Source organism: Stylophora pistillata, chromosome 2 (genome assembly GCF_964205215.1).
Source record: "Stylophora pistillata chromosome 2, jaStyPist1.2, whole genome shotgun sequence".
Lineage (NCBI taxonomy): Eukaryota > Metazoa > Cnidaria > Anthozoa > Scleractinia > Pocilloporidae > Stylophora > Stylophora pistillata.
Genome location: NC_142520.1, coordinates 21705253 through 21725836, shown reverse-complemented (window position 1 = coordinate 21725836; position 20584 = coordinate 21705253). Strand labels below are relative to the sequence as shown.

Genomic DNA, 20584 nt, shown 5'->3' with positions numbered 1-20584 from the left:
AAAAGGCATCAAACTAGAGTTCGAAAGCAAATGGTCACATACTGAAACTTCATTTTTCATTTCTTGGACTTCATAACCTTGTTGCCACTAAAGTTGAAATTTTCCATGAGAACACTAAAGAGTACGAGACTCTCACATTGGTTGATAACAATAACTTTCAAAACTCATCTCGAGCCGAGACAGTCACTGATGATGAGATTGATGACATAAATTTACTGCTGTACACAAAGGAACGATTTAATATATCGGATGAAGCATACCATGAACTTTCTATGATTTGCAAGGAACTACCTCAGTCATGGAAAGTCAAGGAGAGGATAAAAGCTTTAAATAGTAAATGGAATCTGTCAAATACTGCCAATGATACTTGTGGGATTCAGCAGAGCATCAAGGAACGACTAGAAGTAAGGTTGCAGACTCTTATGAAAAATAGTCCTTCTAATGCTGCTTTCAAAGAAAATAAGATTCGAGTTAAACTTTCTGGGGAAAAATTGGCAAACGACTACATTTCATCAATGTTACCTTCATTGTCCTTGATAAAGGAACATTGGCTCAGGCAGCTGGTGGCAATCATTTGATAGCTGTTATAAAGAGGCCTGAAAACTATGAAAAACTTTCTAAAGCATTGACAGACATCCGAAAAGATGTAGAATCTTTAAAACATTTGTCAGTGGTAACAGAGCAGTTTAAAATTGAGTGGTTCCTGGGAGGGGATTGGAAATTCCTTGCATGTGTTTGCGGTTTTGGTGCTGCCCATGCTACATACCCCTGTATTTGGTGTAAATGTCCCTTATATGACAAATATGATGGAAGAAAAGAATGGTCTCTCACTGATGTCTCAAAAGGAGCACGTTCAATTGAGGAGATTCAACAACAAGTGAATAGAAGGTCAAGAACAGTGGAGAAGTACAATTCTAAACATGCTCCACTTTTTCCCTCAGTTCCCATTGATCATGTTGTCATAGATTTACTGCACCTTTTCCTTAGAATTTCTGACAACCTCATTAACCTCCTCATTCAAGAGCTGCGACGTCAAGATGCACTTGACAAAAACAAAACTTTTAAGGATGGTTTTGAGAGATCAAAGTACAAGCACATGGCAGGCTGGGAGACCTATCTAAATGATACCCTCAAAATTCCCTTCAACTGGTTTGTCTGTAAGGATTCAAAGAAATTGAAATGGCGGGATCTAACAGGCCCAGAGAAACAGAAATTATTTAGGAACAAAAATTTCACTAGGGTATTGCCCAATCACCAGAAATCTGATCAAATATCACAGTTGTGGAAACAGTTTCTAACAATTACAAACATGTTGAGTTCCACTATTCCTCAACAAAGCAAAGAAGAAATTCAGGAGGCATCAAAATCTTTTCTGGAACAGTTTTTGAAATTGTATCACACTAAGCATGTTGTTCCCTACATGCATGCACTGGTATGGCATGTGCCTGAGTTTATACAAATGTATGGTACTATCAGCTCCTTCACTCAGCAAGGTCTAGAGAAACTTAATGACAAAACAACAAAGGACTTCTTCAGATCTACCAATCAATGAGGAATGGATGTGTTAAAACAAATTGTGCAAAAAAGGAACAGAATTCAATATTTCGAGGATCTTGGTAGCCAAAGAGGCACAAGAAGTGTTACTTGTGGAAACTGTAATTTAGAGGGTCATAATATTAAGACCTGTTTATCCCCATGTAGCTCATGTGCATATAAACCATGTTGTTCTCCCTTACATGTGATCAAATCAAATAGCAAATGGGTTAAGAAATGTCAAAATGATAATATATTGGTTTAGAGATAGATGTTATGGAAGTACCTTAGTAAATTGCTGTTGTTGTTATATCAAATAAATAATTTTGCAGCCCTAAATTGTACACACTACAAACACGAACAAATTATTATAATCTGTTATAAAAACTTGTCATAGATAAAGCTGAGATAGTGCCTATATCCCCCTGAGGAATAGGGATTATTGTTAGCAATGGGCAACAACTCATCCTCTTTGGTCAACATTAATGCATTACATGTTTGATACTGTCAGAAACATTGTGACTACTACTACTGTAAGGATGGGGGCGATTTCCACTCATTGCTGTTGTATTAAGCCTTCACACTATCCCCACGAACAAATGTAAAAATGACTTCCAAGTCACTTTCAGTGTGGCTTTCTACAAGAGTATCGCCAACATAAACAAACTCTCTCACAGGCTTTTTTTCCTGAAGCCAAAATCTTACAGTTACAGGAATGACATAACAAAAGTCTCCATTTACATTTTGAATTTTCTCAAACCACTTACTACCAAGTAGATCGCATAAATGAGAGTTATCATCAACACAATGTACTTCCCGTCCTCTTGACTTTTTTACAAATCCAATATTCTGTAAGTGTGTTTTATAGATATCCATGTCAATCTGCATCTCAATTCGAACCTCCGGTGACTCCCTTTTGGTTGAAAATAGATTAAACTTTATTTCGCGGCCGAGGCGGTTGAATAAAGCTGAAGCCCTGTCAGACAAGGAATCTTCACTTGGTATGAATCGTGGTACCAAGCGACCAAGACTACTTTTGTCTCTGTCAACTAAGTCATCTCCACCTCTCCATTCATCAAAATCACTTGAATATCCAATAAAGTGAATTTTCACTTTATTTACTATTTTGTCTCGGTAAACAATCTGCAAAGAAAATATTATCTATATCTTAGGACTATTATGATTCACTTTGACAACATAACTTACGTTGATTTGTAGTACTTACTTGAAATGCTCACGGATAAAAAGTTCCTGAAACAAAATTATTAAAGATTTTTTCAGAAGGATCTCAGTTAAACCATGAGTATCTGAGGCGACGAAAATTCCCTTTTAGGTTAACTTGCTAAATATCAGCACTGTTATATTTACTTACATAGCGGCAAGAAAGATGGGCTAAATAACTCTCACTAGCTACGGTCAACTATGCTATCAGGTATTCTGAGGTTACTCCTTTCATGTTAAACCGAAAACTATGAAATTTGTAGATTCCTTTATCTCTTAATGAACTTATTTCTTTCGGAAGAAGTTAAAATTATTCAAAAGAAGTGTGGTTTTATACCGCATGTATTACGTTACGAGGAAATTTATCAACAAAGCAATCTCCCTACTTACCTCAATTGGATACATTTTCTCCTGATAAACTTTTTCCGTTTTTTTGGGACGTATCTTCTCGGCTTTGAGACGAATGCGGCTTTCTGTTCCGAGATAAAAACCTTCCACGGGACGAGTGCGCTTGTCAGCCGCCTTTTTTCTGTTTACTTTGTTCAGCCCTAGAGCCCGCTCATTCAAACTGCGCAGGAGCAGGACCAATTTTTCAGTCTGGAGCAAACGTCTCCCTCAAAGGGGTCATTTTCTGGAATGAAATTGGATTTTTCGTCGCTGATTTTCGATTCTCCAAATATTCTGGCGGCTTCTTTTAAACTTACAGTGCAATAACTGTTAACGACTATATAAAAATGTGTCATTTCCCTTAATTTCTCTCCAAGCGTCTATGAAATATTATCACGGCATACGCGAAATTTAGAAATTTTGTTCATCTGAAAAAATTGTTCAAGACTTTGGAGGGGTACGTATCCCGTGTACTAGTCCTTCCTAAATCCAGACCCCCCATTATTGTCTCCGAACCACGTTTCTTTTGCTAAATGAAGTAACTAAATACCAGTGGTGAACACCTCAGCTCTCATTCTCTGCACATTATCACAAAATACAGAACGGTGTTAGATAACTTACAAACCCCCAAGGATTCTTTAAGGCCGTTATAGAGACATCCGGTTCCTTAAAACCGTACTTGAATTTGACAATTTAATGTTGTTTATATTTCCGTTAAACTGGATTAAGGGATGCGCTAAAATTAGGATGCAATGGGGGTCTGGTGTGTTATTTCCATTTTGTCCTTTTCCTATGTCTTCTAGTTGAAAATTGTTTTTTAAATCTGATAGAAATATCTAATGGACGAGGAAAGTGTGCAACATTAAACAGGAAGAAGCCCCTTTTTTTTAGAATTTTGAGGTTATAACCTCGGATATAAATACAAAGCAAGTAATAAAATAGCATAATTCAAAAGAAACTTTAACATGGTTAGCGACTTTGGTCGAATTTTTTCGTAGATCAAATGAAACTTAATTTTTTAAGAGCGGCCATTCCTAAATATCGCCTGGAGGTGCTAGGTGTGCAATATGAAAATATCGAAAACCCCCAAGCTTTGCCAGAATATAGGTCTGGACGAACTATTTCTTAACAAGATCCCTTACGTTCCATTACATTTTTTATTTTACGTCAATGGCGGTAAAAATCGGTTTGGTGGCTCTCATGCCAGCTTCATTAGGTCCAGGCAACCCATCATTATTTGAACGTCGCTTGAGGATTAAAAAAAAAAAACGGTAAATGTGACCAACGATGTTCTCGATAGAAAGAACACGTATTTACGAACAGTCTGAAGTGTTACCTGTCCAATTTCGGCGCGAACTAAGTTTTAGGGAAATTTTTGTTATTTTCATTATTCCACTTATTTAGGGGAACAGAGAAATGGGAAAATTGAGAGGGTAAAATCGCACCTTGGTGCCTGGCATGGGGTTATACCAAGTTAATCCAGCGAAGAACAAGGCTTCTTATTCACAAAAGTCCAATAAAATTTTTGGGCTACTCAAGACTACGAAATGTTGGGACCCCAAACAAAGTAAGACAGAGGTCAAAATATACCATTCCGTGTCACGCAACTGGAGAAAAAGAAATATCAAGACTGCGCACGTGGAAAAGACGTCAGGCCATTGTGGGGCAAAAAATCGTTTCTACCCTGGATAGAAAGCTAATTTAGTTCAACTTTCGTTGTTTCTGTTGCTCAGGTCACCTGATGTTTAAAATGTTAGCGGTTATTTTTCAAACAAAAGAAGCCGAGATGCAAAATCGTACTTATAATGCGGATACAATTTGAAACTGGTAACGATCCATAAAATCAATATGCTTGCCTTATTTACACTTTAATTTGAGTATTGTTAATGAATTAGTACATACCACGCATTAGCGCCAAACATGGATTGTGCATTCGCTTCGCTGCTGCATCTATTAATTAGTTAATTTGCTTAGGCAGGGGACTTTAAAGAACCCACTCACGAGATTACTGTGATGTGGTCTGGCCTGTTTATTGCGAGCTGGGGGGAGGGGGAATATTCAAATAAGTTTCCTTCGATTGTTTGTAAACTGCTGATGCAGTCCGGCCAAAGTCCCCCGAAAAATGTTGTGATGCGTATTTGATCATATCCACATGTTGATTTGCGCAATATAAATAATAAATTGTTAAAAATTATTAAATCATTATTAGCCTCACAAGCTACAGTAGTAAACTGCCCCCTGCTGCTCTCGGATTGCATTAGATGCAGACCCACAAGTCCTTGGCCACATTTGCAATAGCACGCGTCTTTACCTAAAAACACTGGCATTCTTTCCTTATAATTCTTGCTCGCTTTTACCAAATGTTAATTTCTCACGCGGGTTATTTATATTCATCTTTTATAGCCATCTTTTTATCCTTTCTTTTTTTGTTCAAACTGATGGGTTCAGTGCGGGATCCAGTCTTTCCCGACAGCTACTTTTCTTCGGGAGAACTCTAACTAAAGACATCCTTTCGTTCGACAAAAAGCAGTCTCCTCTCCAAGAAAAGACAGAAGATATCGTTTAAGGAGAGGAGAAGTTGTATCCATTGACAACAAACACCGATTTTTTTTTTCTTTTAAGTTGAAGGATGCGTGGGTACTTTTCAGCGCCACTGCACGGTGTAGCAGTGTATACTGTATGGCAAGCGCATATTTATAGAGGAAACGCACTCGCTTCAATTCTCGACAAGGCAAAGATGCTTTCCATTGAAAACACCAGGAAGGATATAGCGCACAGTCGTATATTGCTCGTTCTGAGATTGCAGAGTAAAGTGTTCAGGCGTTACCGCAGAGCTGGAGCTGGGCATTGCGATCTTCGAGAAAGGCTTTCCGTTTTAGTCCTAAGCAGAAGAACTTGCTAGAACATAAATTGAAAGTAGGAGGACACACTGCACTTAAAGAAGATCCGGAACAGGTGGCTCAAGATAAGGGGCATGGAAATCATGAATACGGAGCCGGAGATCAGTCATTGTAGATGAATTCCTAGCAGCCAAGCAAATGACCGTCGGTTGCCTAGGGTATTCCTCCCGCAACTCTGATGCGCGCTGGCGCAGAAATCGTCAGCAGCAGTTGGCACGAAAAGAAAAGGCCTATTCAAAAATGGCAGCAAATAATGACAGCGCGAGCACATCAAACAAACTATGTTTAAGGCACTTCGGCATAGACGATGAAACAGAGAGAGAGAATCGGTTTTGAAATACCAACTCCGTAGAGATGAAGCTTTCTGCGGAGAGACAATGGTTAAGGAGGGTTCGTTTTGCAGAAAATAACCCCAACTACGGGATGAGAGACCTTGATCCCGTGTTAGAGGAACTCACAGGCAACAAGCTGGAGCCCGCGGGTCCTCTGGTGAATGGCTTTCATAAGAAAATCGGGCTCTCTATTGATGTGAAGCTCACTCGCACTAGAATGACCGATCTTATAACGCCCATTATTCTATTTATGCCATTTCAAATCTTTAAGCCGTATCTGGGTTTTTAATATAAGGCTACGGGGGAAGCGCGAAAACAACAAAGAATGGTAAGAGAATCACGCTCAATTGCCAAACTGAAGGCTCGACACGGCATAGTAAATTTGGTCTCCAGCGAGATTTAGGGGAGAGAATTTTCTCAAGAAGCGCCACTTTGAGAATATTCCTGAGGATCGTCGCGTGCTTCAAAGTTACAGGGGCAAGTTAATTGTTGTTGTCAAGCAAACTACGCCGCTTCAAACGATTTACTCAGTAAAACAACAAAAGGAACAACCACATTTTACGTGCAGCGCTATGATCGAGAAGCTTTTGCAACGGACTCAAATTTACAAAAGCTATTGAATTTGAATACGTTCTGGCTTGACAGTTAATTAGCTAACAGCATAATTTGCTAACGTTTTGTTAGACCTTGTCACGAAACTTCATATAGCAAAAGAATGACAACCCTGAATGTAATCTGAAACAGCGTTCTGAAGAAAATATGTTTTTAATACAAGCATATATTTTAAAATTTAATCTTCATCTCTTGTAGACAGAAATACACTGGAGTAAATAGATAGAAGTATGGATTTACCTAAACATAACAGCTAAAAGCTTGTTTATTGTTTCACTTATGATGTCTGATTCATTTATGAAATTATCCTACCAGTATAGAGAATTACTCCTATTAAATACAAATTTCATTTATCTATGTATACCTCATCCTGCTCTTAAAAATATCAAGCTGCAACCTTGTGTACCTTTTATTTAAGACAAATCCATTACTAAAACAAATGCATTGTGTCAACATAACAAACAAAATGCTGAGTCATTAGTTATTAACCCTTTGACCCCTAACAGTGACCAGCATCTAATTTCTTCTTACAATATTAACCCCAAATTAAACATAAAGTCACAAGGATGAAGGAAACAATTACTAACTAAAGAAACTCTTGATTGTTAAACAAATTCTCCTCGTCAGTACCTTGGAAAATGTATTGAGAACAGTATGGAGAATATTCATACTGTTGTTAGCATGTAAAGGGTTTAGTGGTCAAACCTTTATGTACAAAATTCCATAAATACATTAGAGCAGAAACTCTGCCTCTAAAATGGAAGTCAGATAAAAAAAAATGGGTTTATAAAGTTTTCTATGTAATATATCAGTGCACACTAACTGATATCAGTGACAAAAGTACTTTTGTGTTCCGGCAGGTTTAACCTGTCTAGCAAACATAGCTACTTTGAACAGTTTTGCACCAGTTTTAAAACTTTTTTTCTTATAAAGTAGGCATATTATCACTCACATTACTGGTACAAAGAATTTGTTGAGAGCTTAGTTATCATTCTCACAACAAGTATGTCTTATTGTGCACCAACTCGACCAAGAAAAATAAAATTCAAATGAATTATTTTAGGAGATTTAAACTGTTGAATAAAAAATTAATCAACTACCCTTCTCCAGACAATGCACCTTCAATTTCCTTATTACCTGCAGTGCTTAGTCCTCTTCTATGTAAAGCTTCCTTTAAACCAGGTACTGTCATCAAAGTTGGATTGATAGCTACACTTCTTACCTCAGTGGTATTGCAGAACTTCAGATGAGACCACAGTCATAAGTTGTCAGCAAAGCGAGTATTGCACTGTGTATAGACAATGGGTTTTAGTGTACACAACACTGATTCTGTCACGGCTCTGCTGCTTGAACAAGTCACATGGTCAATATTAGACAAACAAACTTGACAACTGAGAAAATCATTTTCTTTATTTCCACCACAATTGCAAACAAACGATTGGTAACAGTGTAGGGGAGAACGTGATTGGTAGTGTGAGGTATAAGAAGTGGGCATTGGTTGATGTTCTGGGAGGTAAAATCAGCAAAAATAATTACTTCACATTACTTGCCACCATTTACCTGTGGCAGTGCTTACATTTGACCGTTTAGTTCAGGTCAAATCTTCCTTCACTCCAGAATGTTTGGCCTCTTTAGCCTGCAAAGAGACAATGCCACAACCCACCCTATACCTCGTAAACAGCAAATTTGCATGATAGGGAATGGCATATCCAACTGTCCATGTTGTGACATTAACACTGGATGAAAAAAACAAAGACATCAAGTTAAAACACATACTACACATTTCTTTCAGTTCTGCAACCTGGGCAGAATTGGTCTCTATTCTATTAAAAAGTCCCCCTGCATTCCTCAGAAGGTTAACCCATCCTGCTAAGAGCCAGTCATTGGATTGTTTGTGCCTCTGTTTCATCTTCATTTCTAAAGTGTCAACTACGATAGTAATATCGAGCCAATGAAATGGCTTGATTGCCAACAAGCTTAACTGGTAACTTGATATACCTGTTAGCTTCATTACTAAAATTTTCTTTCACTCTTGAAACCAAGTATCCCATTCCACACCCCCTAACCTGATACAAGCCTTACATGAGGAAAATCTGTCTTCTGCAAGTATTGTTTTAGGTCCTCCTCTTATTTCTGCAACATCCCCTGCTTCGTAGCACGCTCCCTAACACTGTCTATACCAGAAACCCTCAAAAGAGTCTTTGGGGTGGTCCCCCTTTAACATCTCCATCTCTATTCCCTATAGGTGCTCCCAGAACAGAAACAAAAGGATCAAACTTTGCTCTTCTCACTGTCTCTAAGTATAGGAGATCAAAATAAAATGCTGCAAGGCATTGATCTCACAATATATGGGCTCTGGCCTTAACCTGTCTGCAGAATGCCCAATCCTAGGGAGACCTAACTGTCAGATGCCGTTTTAAATCGTGAACTGTAACTTTCTTGAATTTGTATTTTTTTTTTCTGAAAGATTTGGGGGAAGAGAGGCAAGAAAGCTGTTTACCTTTTCAGCATTAGAGGTTCTCATCTCCAAAGTGTAAGGCTTCCAGGTGTCATCTTTACCCATTCCAATGCTACCCCCTTCCCCCCCCCCCCCCCCCCATAGTGTTTAAATCTCATTTATGAACATTTGCATTTGGGGAAGGATATGTAGTTGCCTAGTTAAGTTCATTGGCAGCCCAGCTCTGCCAGAGCATGTCTGCTCCTGGCTGAAATTCGATAGTGCACTCTTTATCACAAACAGTCAAAACATTATCTTCCAACATCTTCATCTCTTCAGGGTGCTGCTTCCAGAGATAATGCATTATTTGATCTGTCTCTTTTACACTTACACAGTGGAGGAGGTACTGGAAGTGTCTACTTCGTACCTGATCACCAAAGTTCCAGCACACCATACCTCCAATTAACATTATCAGCTCATTTGATTAAGAAACTCCATTATTTGAGAACTGAAAAATTAAATGATTTTCACTTTCACTGCACCAGATAAGTTTACAAGAATTATGTGTCTAATAACGTTTATTGGCATGAAAATGGTGGGGGACTTATGGGGAAGGTTTTTAACTTGGGAACAATTATTAAGAGAGTATCACAAGACTCTTATCAGTTGTTGGGTCAGGTGACACGTCCAGACATATTCGAGAGAAATAAAAAGAAGGATTATGAGGCGAGATTTTGTTGGATAGTGGTTCGTTTCTGTGCAACTGTCATGAGCTGATACGAGCTCCTCCTTGCTTATAACAGAAAGCCCCATTTCCAGAACAAGACATAGAATCAATTCCGATATTCTTTCCCTCGCTGAGGATTCTAAGCATTCTGTGCAAGAATTGGTAAAAACGTGGAAGGAATGTGGGGCCCTAGTCCAACATCTAGCTATTGAAATCAATATCACGCAATTTAATAACGCTTTAATTATATTACGACGAAATATGTACATAGAAAATACTTGAGTCCTGCAATTCTACAAGAAGTAAGGTGTCTACATTGTATGTTAAAAAGAGAATCATTATAAACTGAACAAACTTATAGTCATGAGAAGAATATAATGGGTATATAGGAGATATTGTTTAAATACATATTCAGTAGTCAACTTCAATTCAAGTTCACCTCAGCCCATTTGACCAGGAAATTGCAAGGGAAGGGTTTATTTCAGTGTAAAGCGTTCCCTTGTTACCAAAATTTCTCCTTAAAGTTAGGCTCAGCCCACCCCCACACCCTCCCCCACTCCATCCATCCCTATCGTACACAGGGATACCGACAAAGATGTTCCTTGTTGATGTTGTCTGTTTGTTAATTTTTTTTTGCTTGTTCCTTCTGTTTCTCTGTTTGTTTTTTTGTTTTGTCTCTTCAATTGTACACAGAGATGCCAAGACTATTACCTGCCGTGTTTTTGGTTTTAGGTCTTTTGTCACCTTAAAGGTCTTACTTAATCGATGGTTTAAAATGTTTTCTTGTAATAGGTTAATCGACGAAAACCAGCTGAAGAATTTGTCTTCAGGAATTTTTAGAAACAACCATCTTCTGAAGTCTCTGTAAGTGGGGGATGCTACTGTACCTATTAACAGTGTAATGCAAGACACTCGTGAGAAAACCTGAAGAACCAACCGATATATTTTTGTGAATGTAGCTCTGACTTGAGTTTATTCATGCTGGTTCGGATAAAAATTTTGCACTTTTATGGAATTCCTTAATTGATTGTAAATACCTCAAAGCATAAACTGCAACCAAAATCGCATGGACTTGTAATGAACTTTATTAACATAGTTGTGCGGACTATTGCATGGAGAGTTCAATGTCAGCGAAAATGGAGACCGCGCGTTTGATACGTCTATGAATGCGCTAATTGAATCAGGTTTCTAAGTAAAAGGGTGCAAGAACCTACATTATACGAATAAAGAAGAGTTCGGTGTTCATCATCAGACCACGAATTGGTCTGAGTGAAAAAAATAAGGGAAGACGATTAAAACGAAGGAGACAGGAACAGAAAGGCAAAATAGTAACAATAGTAATAATAATAGTGATAGAACTGATGATTATGACTATTATTATTATTATTATAATAATGACTATTATAATAGTAACAGTAATAACGATATTTTTTTTAATAAATGAACTAACATGAAATAAAACAAATAACAGGGGTTGGGGATATATAAAAAAAAAAAGAAAAAGATGGCCAAACGCTCCATGGAGTGGGAGACTTTTTCTTATAAGCGTTAAAGATATCTAGAATTGCGAAGAGAGTTTTCTGTTCCGGAAAAAATATCGAAGTAGCTGGAAGAAAAAAAGAGAAGGCTAAGCACTACTTCGATGAGTTTGAAGCAGCCAGATAGATAGCAGAGAGATAGCAAAAAAAAAAAAAAAATAGATATATATATATATATATATATATATATAACAATTATTCCACGAGTGCGCGTTGGATATGAGATGATAGATAGCCAACGAGGCGCTACGCGCCTCGTTGGCTATAATCATCTCATATCCAACAAGCGCGAGTGTAATAATTGTTTTATTTAAAACGCCCCCAAGATATTAGACAAATTTTACCAAATCTTAAATTTTTTAGCTCCCTTTTAATTCTAAGCTGACGCGTACGCTTGCCATATTTGTAGATTATGATATATTGGCTCATATACCATAATGGCTAAGCCAATAAAACGTCTTCAATTGCATTATCCAGTGACCCATATATATATATATATATATATATATATATATATATCAAAACACCGAATGGTGGCTTGTTTTTAGTTTGAAGTAATTCATTTTGTTCGGCCAAAAAGTAAAAGCATGTCAACCCCGCGGATTTAAGGCATCAAAAAGTTGAAAACGGCCTCGCTTTGGATCGATACTTTTGGGGTATCGCTAAACCCGCAGAACTAAAAAACGACATGATTATTAGGCCTTTCCCTGCGGCGAACGCAGTAAAGTTCTTAAGCGAAACGGGGTACGAAGGGCAAACAAATCAAAACAGAAGGCGCTTACAATTTGGTGTTAGGATCCGACATACGCTTATGGGGAGCCTTCGGCATTTGTCTTCAATCAATAAAAATGAAAAGTGTCTGTATGTATCGAGAACAAGCTATGCCTGTAGAGTTTAAACGCATGGAAATTTGAAATTTCTATTTAGCCATTTATTAATTCGAAAAAGACACCTTGTTGCATGCATGATTAAATACCACGATAATTCCAAAATAATAGATTAGACAAGGGAAATTAAGCATAGAAGAGAGCTAGTATGGAGAGATGGGAATAAAAAACATCGTCGGGAAGGAAACCATTCAGGCAATTAAAGAACACAGTTATAGATTGGAATTGGGTGACTATAACGAAAGAGTCCCATTGACAGCGGGCTTGAACCCAGACCACCGTATCCAGTACTCTCATTGCTCGCTAACGCTAACCCTATAAGAGAGCCTTGGAAATATCGTATTATATATATATATATATTTATACCTCAAGAATTAGGTTACTTGAACTTTTACTGCAACTCTGAGTTTCATGCCTCTTGCGAAGCAATCCTCAGGCAACTCGTTGCCTGACGATTGCTTCGCAAGAGGCATGAAACTCAGAGTTGCAGTAAAAGTTCATGTAACCTAATTCTTGTGGTATAATTATCCATAGCTCTAGCCCTGCTATTGAGCACTTTTTAGTAGATGATGATCTCATTCCGCTATTTTGGTTATATATATATACATATATATATATATAACCATATATATATATATATGTATATATATATATATATATATATATATATATATATATATATAAGAGCAGAAATGTAATGGTCAAAAGGCCAACTCCAATGTAGCTTTGTTGGTTTAATAGCTCGACGTTTCGACCGTCTCGGTCTTCTTCAGGAGCATACTAATTACATGAGCAATATTCAAATTTAAAATTCGTGTCAACAGTAAACATGTCATGACGTAATAATATAAAAATAGAATAGATAACAGCGAAACGTGTCATGGTGTCTAAGATAGATGAACTAAAGTAGTTATAATTCATGTATTAAGCAATGTGATATACCTGATTGAATGCAGCAGATGTAACATTCAGTACGTAGGCGAGACAGGTCACCCAATTCACCACCGTGGCAATCAACACCGTAGCGACATCAAGGGTGGACATAAAAACATACCCTCTGTCAGACATTTTAAGAACTGTGGAGTCGACCATCTTAAACTTACGGTCATTGAAAAAGTTAGAAGTCAAAATCAAGAAATCAGAAAAGCAAGAGAAAATTATTGGATATCAAGACTCAATCCTACTATCAATAAGCTTACTACATGAATTATAACTACTTTAGTTTATCTATTTTAGACAACATGACACGTTTCGCTGTTATCTATTCTATTTTTATATTATTACGTCATGACATTTTTACTGTTGACACGAATTTTAAATTTGAATATTGCTCATGTAATTAGTATGCTCCTGAAGAAGACCGAGACGGTCGAAACGTCGAGCTATTAAACCAACAAAGCTACATTGGAGTTGGCCTCTTGACCATTACATTTCTGCTCTTATTTACGTTATTTCAAGAGCCCACGATCGCTTCAGTGATCCTCCAGGCAGCGCGTTTGAGACTGATCAGCATTGTTTATGGGACCCCTTACAAGTTTCTACTTATATATATATATATATATATTTCGGCGAGTAATTACCTCTCTTTGTTAGAGTTTTCTAGCTTTAAAGGTCTTAAAATAACTCAACAATTAATTAGTTATAAATGCACTTGTAACTCATTTTGTTTTTGTTGCATTTGTAGTTTATTGTCCAGGAACCCGTTGAAGGAATTGCCGTCAGATATTTTCAGTACAAATACTGAGTTGCTGTGGCTGTAAGTTGGGTTAGACTATTCTAAGACACTATAAGAGTAGCAATAAAGAGTTAAAGTACCTATTTTCCTTTATAACTTATAATTCGCTGACGCTTCCACTTTTAAGATACGATAACTTGATATGGGAAATTATATTACATGTAGGAGGCCTTGTTCAAAAGAATGATTGTGCCAGCAAATTCATGTTAAAATCCGTAGATCAGAAATTTCAAGAACAGCTTCAAGAACAATTCGTATGAGGAGGAAGGAACTTCCGACTATGAACTGAACAGTTGGCAAAGGCTTCGTTCATTACCTTTCAGTTGTATTTTAAGAAATCATGCGATCACAAACAAAACTGGAATGATCGTTTGTTACAAGACCATAAGTAAAGCAATGCGATAAAAGACAAAACAAAAGGAAGGAATAAATAAATAAATAGAAAACAAAAACAAAAACAGACATGCAAATCCCTTAGTTTACCTAAAGCTACCATAACAAAAGTTATTATCCTATGTCTATGGATTTGACTTATTGCTGAAGTTTTTGACCCTATGTGGATATGGATTAACGACCCTTTGGTTTCCTTTTTTTCCTTTTTTAATTGAAAACTGATAATTTTAGGGGCGAAAAGAATGACCCTGCAATGAAAATTTTCCTGATTAGTAATCTCAGTCTTTACTCAGAAAAAGACCAAACATTATTGGCACCATTAGAGTGAGGAGTATACAGCTAGGCCACTAGGAACTGGATGTTCGACATCTCAGGTTCTTTGTGAGAGTTTACTGTCGATAAATATGCATGGAGATTCGCTTGCTTGCTGCTGGCATTTCCTATACAATGTTAAACATCAAAAAGTTAGGAAAAAGTAACGGAAAGTGAATGCCTAAAAAAGGCGACGTTCCTTTAAAGAGCAATGTTTTTATAAGGTTATAGCGTCCTTCTCTTTTTTTTTTTTTTTAATTTTTTTCCTTAAAACGAGCTTCCAACGATAAGAATTGCCCGCTTATTTCTCAAAAGCTGCGATCATTCTTTTAACAATTAACCAGAGGTTTTCATAGAAACATTGTGACCTCTTTAAAAAAATATCTTCTGCTTCTTACGCCTGCCAATCCTGGTTTTGGTGGCCTCTATTTTTATTACTGAATTGCAATTAGTATTTCTAGAAACACAAAATGATTCAAAATTCAGCTACTTCATCGAAAAGTATCTCCTATCCTATATATCCAAATATATAAATGACTTTAAACTAAGAAGACTGAATGCTTAAAAAGAAATCAGAGCTACTATCATGAATACAGCTGCACCTGTTTGGTATGACGATTGAATTCAGTAAAGCAGATAGAATAGTCGGGCATATGTCGTAAAATGAAAACATCACAAGTCGAGGCTATTTCCGAGACACCATATAGGAAAAGGGCTCGGGGAGACCGAGTAAGATCTAAAGAAGAACCGCCTGAAAAATATCTGTTTCAGGTCGTTAATTGTTGGAATGGGGCCAGAAAATTCACATCAGACTGTTTCAAATAAAACAATACCGCAAAGACCTTATGTGCCGGTTGGCACGAGATTTACAGATTATGACAGCTATAACTATTACAACTATAATGACGATGATGGATACAATAATCCAACATCTAGTCCGCATGAGGGGTAAGACAAATTTGAGTGCAACACTTACTGAAGATTCGTCTTCACTAATCTCGGAGATTTGAAAACCCAGCTCCTTCTTACGTGGAAGGTGGGTGTAATGATTGAATTTCTTTTCACCATGGACATTACACCACTTAACACTGCCATTCCTAATGGCGAAGGTCTTCTGGCCCTCCAATTTTTTTTTTTTTTTGATCAACGCACAATTAAGGAACCTAAATCTGAAACCCTACTTCGCTTAGCTGAACTAGTGCTCACAGTTAATTGTTTTTCATTCGGGGACCACTTTTTCAAACAAACCAATGGCGTAGCCATGGGTACTAAAATGAGACCTATCTATGCCAATCTTAATGTAGGTTTTGTTGAACACCAACTTTTTAGCCAACATATTGGCCCCAAACCTGAACCATACGGTCGCTACATCGACAACGGTATCGGCGCTACCTCCTCTACCAGAGAGGAGCTAATTCAATTCATAACTGCAGTCAATTCTTTTCACCCGGCTCTAGAATATACCTGGAAAATCTCCGACAATTCTCCACCTATTTTAGATATCAAAGTTTCAATTGAAGGCAACGGTTTATGCACTAGTGTGTATTACAAACCTACAGACTCACATAGCTACTTGTTGTATTCATCTTCCCATCCATCTCATGTTAACAATTCCATTCCCTTTTCTTAGTTTCTAAGACGTCGTCGTTTATGTTGTGATGACTCTGATTTTTCCCACAAATCAGAGTCAGTGTGCCAGTTTTTCGAAAAATGTGGTTACCCTGTTTCTGTTGTTCAAGTGGGTCACCACCACGCCCAAGGTATTGATCGACAGTCAGCACTACAAACATCACAGAAGGAAAGTTCCGACCGCATTCCATTCACTCTCATGTTTCACCCTCACAACCACTCACTTAAATCCATTATTCTTAAAAGCTTTAAATTACTTCAAAACGGTCCAGAGACTGGCACTATCTTTTCGCAACCTCTACTTATTTCATTCAAACGCGACAAAAACATTGGGTAACTTTTTGGTGAGAAGTTCATTCCACACTAATGACCAACCCGGTACTTTAAATGTGTTCGCGCACGATGCAAAACTTGTACTTTCATTCAAAACGCTGAGAAAATATCGGGACCCAAACGATCCATTAAGATCACCGATCACTTCACGTGCACCTTCGCTAACGTAATCTATTACATAACTTGAACTTATTGCAAAATGTTGTACATCGGCGAAACAGGAAGACGACTAAGTAACCGATTCCGAGAACACCTTCGCGACGTAGAAAGAAATGACAAGGACGCATCAAAACCAGTCGCTACACATTTTAATTTACCTAATCATTCTAAGCAACATATGGCTGGTGGCAATCTGCGGTATTTCCTTGCATTTAGGTAACACGGAAAGCCGCAAAACTCTTGAACAATAGTTTATCTTTCAAATCGAAACTCTTAATCCCACAATGATGAACGAACGCTTTTCATTCCACTGATTATTCGTGTTATTCTCATCGCCATGTTCCCACCTATGGCGTAGCTCCATTTTCTGCATATAAACCCACACACAACCCACAATTCCTCCATTCGCTCTGACGAAGGGCTAACGCTCGAAACGTCAGCTTTTTACTCGTTACCGTGGCTAATTTACAATTTCAACTTATTTGATATAACCAAATTACCTGTGAATCTAGTTACCGTGTTCCGTTTCGTATTTGCTGGGGTTCCCTCGTTCTCGCCATAATTTGCCACCAATAAGTACGTTAGGAATTCACAAAATTTCCAAGATTAAATGTCATCTGAAATGTCCTTCGCCAGAAGACACCTGTTTACAAGTTCTTGCGGCTCAGAATATCATGAAAATTAAGTGGGCCTCGAGTTACAGTCAGGTTTGCAAACAAATAAAGTATCTCTGTGGCTGGATACATTAAATTAAAAGATGTGCCACTGGCACTTGGTTTTACCATTATTTTATGCCAAGAGAAATCATCTTACAGCTTATTAATTATATATTTCTTCGAAAAAAAGAATCGAACTGAAAGAAGAAACTGACTCATTAGTCATAATTATCCTTAAAGTTACACTTCTAGTGTAGGAATACCTAGCTAACAAGTAAATGATTTTGAATGGTATTGCTGCTGTTTTATATGCTATGCAACATTTATGTATCTGGGCTTTGTCTATAGGTACTTGTCTGAGATTCAAGTGCAAAACCTTCCCCCGGGAATCTTTGACAAGAACACAAAGCTGCGATTTTTGTGAGTACTATTCTTTTTTTTTTATTTTCCTGTACGAGTTTTCAATCTCAGGATTACCGACAAGTGGGTCTTAACCCGTATTGATGTAAGTAACGATACCTATAGATCAAGGTTTAAAGACATAAAAAAGTCCTGCTCGTTTGATTTCAATTTGTGCTGTAAATAAAAAAAAAAAGAAAAAAAACACCAAAAAAAAAAAAAAACAATGAAACAAATTAAGAACAGAGAATTCTCCTAGCAGTCTCTGACAATCGCTTGTTGAAAACTCAGACTTCAGACCAGTTCTCACCAATTTCTCAAAGCTAGACGAACAAAGAGTTGTAATGATTCAGTGGTGGATAATATGTATTGTCAAATCTTTCTGAAAGAGCGGCCAAGATGTGTCTCTTTTGCTGCACAACAACTCCAAAAGTCTCTTAACGTTTTTGTTTGAAACTGATACAAGTCAAGGTGTTACAGAACCTATGACAGGTGTATCAGATTTCCCGCTCCAAGCCGTCATCTTAGTATTTATAACAAAAATGCAACCTGACATCAACTGTCACATTCTTGACATGAAATTCTGTAATCCGACAATGGTCCAACACTGCCCGTTTACGAGATCCACTCTTTATATGACAGGCGTTCCCTAGTGTCTTTAATAATAAAAGATTTCCATCAAATGGCCGTTAATTATACATAAGTTAGGGAATTAAAGAGGGCACATCGACTCTCTGTAACTCTGTCTGACGTGCGCTTAGGCGCGAAACTCAGAGATAAAGAGAATTGATGCGTCTTCTTTAATTCCCTAACTTATGTATGTATATATATATATATATATATATATATATATCTATATATAGTACATTTTCTATATATTATAAAGAAAATATATAATATCTATATATTACAGTTTCTTTACATATATCTATATATATATACATATATATATAGATATATATAGATATTATATATCTATATATATATATCTATCTATATATATATCACTGTCTGCAGTATATATATATATATATATATATAACCAAAATAGCGGAATGAGATCATCATCTACTAAAAAGTGCTCAATAGCAGGGCTAGAGCTATGGATAATTATACCTCAAGAATTAGGTTACTTGAACTTTTACTGCAACTCTGAGTTTCATGCCTCTTGCGAAGCAATCGTCAGGCAACTGCCAGAAATAACGGTTACAATCCACCAAAATTTAAAAGACGAAACAATGTATAGATGCGCGCGCAACATACTGCACGCGCTATCGTAACGTTAGGTTCTTTAACAGGAATTTCCTGACATGTCTGCAACCTGATGTCAGCTCATTTCTTTTGTTTAAACTTGCCATCTGCGGTTTACAAATGATGAAATATTTTTCCCACAAACACAAGTTGCATCTTTTGGCTACATTGGAATACGAACTAGCTTGTTTCACCTTGCGCCACTTAATATTAAACTTAGTGTCCTTATCTTTAAGACTCCATATATATTTGCTAAGTTCAGTAGCATGCCTGTAACGTTCGTTTCGGAATGAACACAGGTGGTTCCTGTAACGCATTTTAAAAGCAGTGTCACAGAGACCAATGTACGTTTCCTTTGCGGTTTCTGTGGTGACCTCTGCCTGGTAAATAATGCTTTCCATGTTACAGTTGCCATCCATGGGGCATATGTCAGGTTTTCGACAGTTGCAGCTTTTCCTAGCTCGATCATTAGCGCGTGCGAGTTTCCGGATTTCAGATTTGTTGTGGTTAGATATGACAGTTTTAATGCTGCCCATGCAGCTGTAGCTCAGTTTAAGGGTGTTCCGGTTGAAAATTTTGTGAAGAGGATTAGCTTTTGTGAAATGCTTATCAATAAGTGCAAGGAAGCATTTTCCGACGTTAGTTTCCACGTTCTTGCTGTATGGTGGGTTAAACCAAGTAATATTCCGCTGCCTGTTTCTTCGTGGACGTGGTGCCTGGTTTGATGCAGCGTTGAATGACAGGGTGTAGCTGTACCCACTTTTTTTGAGAGCTTCTTGATAAATAGGTTTAGCACTATCGAAGCATTCCCTGTCGGAAGATATCTCGGAGAGCCTCCTATTGATTGATTCAGGAAGATGCATTCATCACGTTGAAAGACCATAAGCCCAATTTTCAAGACAATCCATCATGCCGCTTAATAAACCCTTCTAAGCCTGAAATTGGGAAAATCAGTAAGCATCTCCTCGATGAAATTAACAACGCTATCATCACCAGCAGTAAACTAAACCAGTGGAAAAACACCTCAAGTGTTCTCAAATGGTTTAATAGTTTAGAAGACAAGAGCTCTCTTTCATTCATCTGTTTCGACGTTTGTGAATTCTACCCCTCCATCACTGAGAAGTTGCTTTCCAAAGCACTAGA

At 37.4% G+C, this 20584-nt stretch overlaps 2 pseudogenes; one reads left to right on the top strand and one right to left on the bottom strand.

Moving 5' to 3' along the window:
• Positions 1-1038: 1038 nt before the first annotated feature.
• Positions 1039-3159, bottom strand: LOC148737760 (uncharacterized; annotated as a pseudogene).
• A 3236-nt stretch (positions 3160-6395) lies between these two features.
• Positions 6396-7022, top strand: LOC148737759 (uncharacterized; annotated as a pseudogene).
• Positions 7023-20584: the final 13562 nt, after the last annotated feature.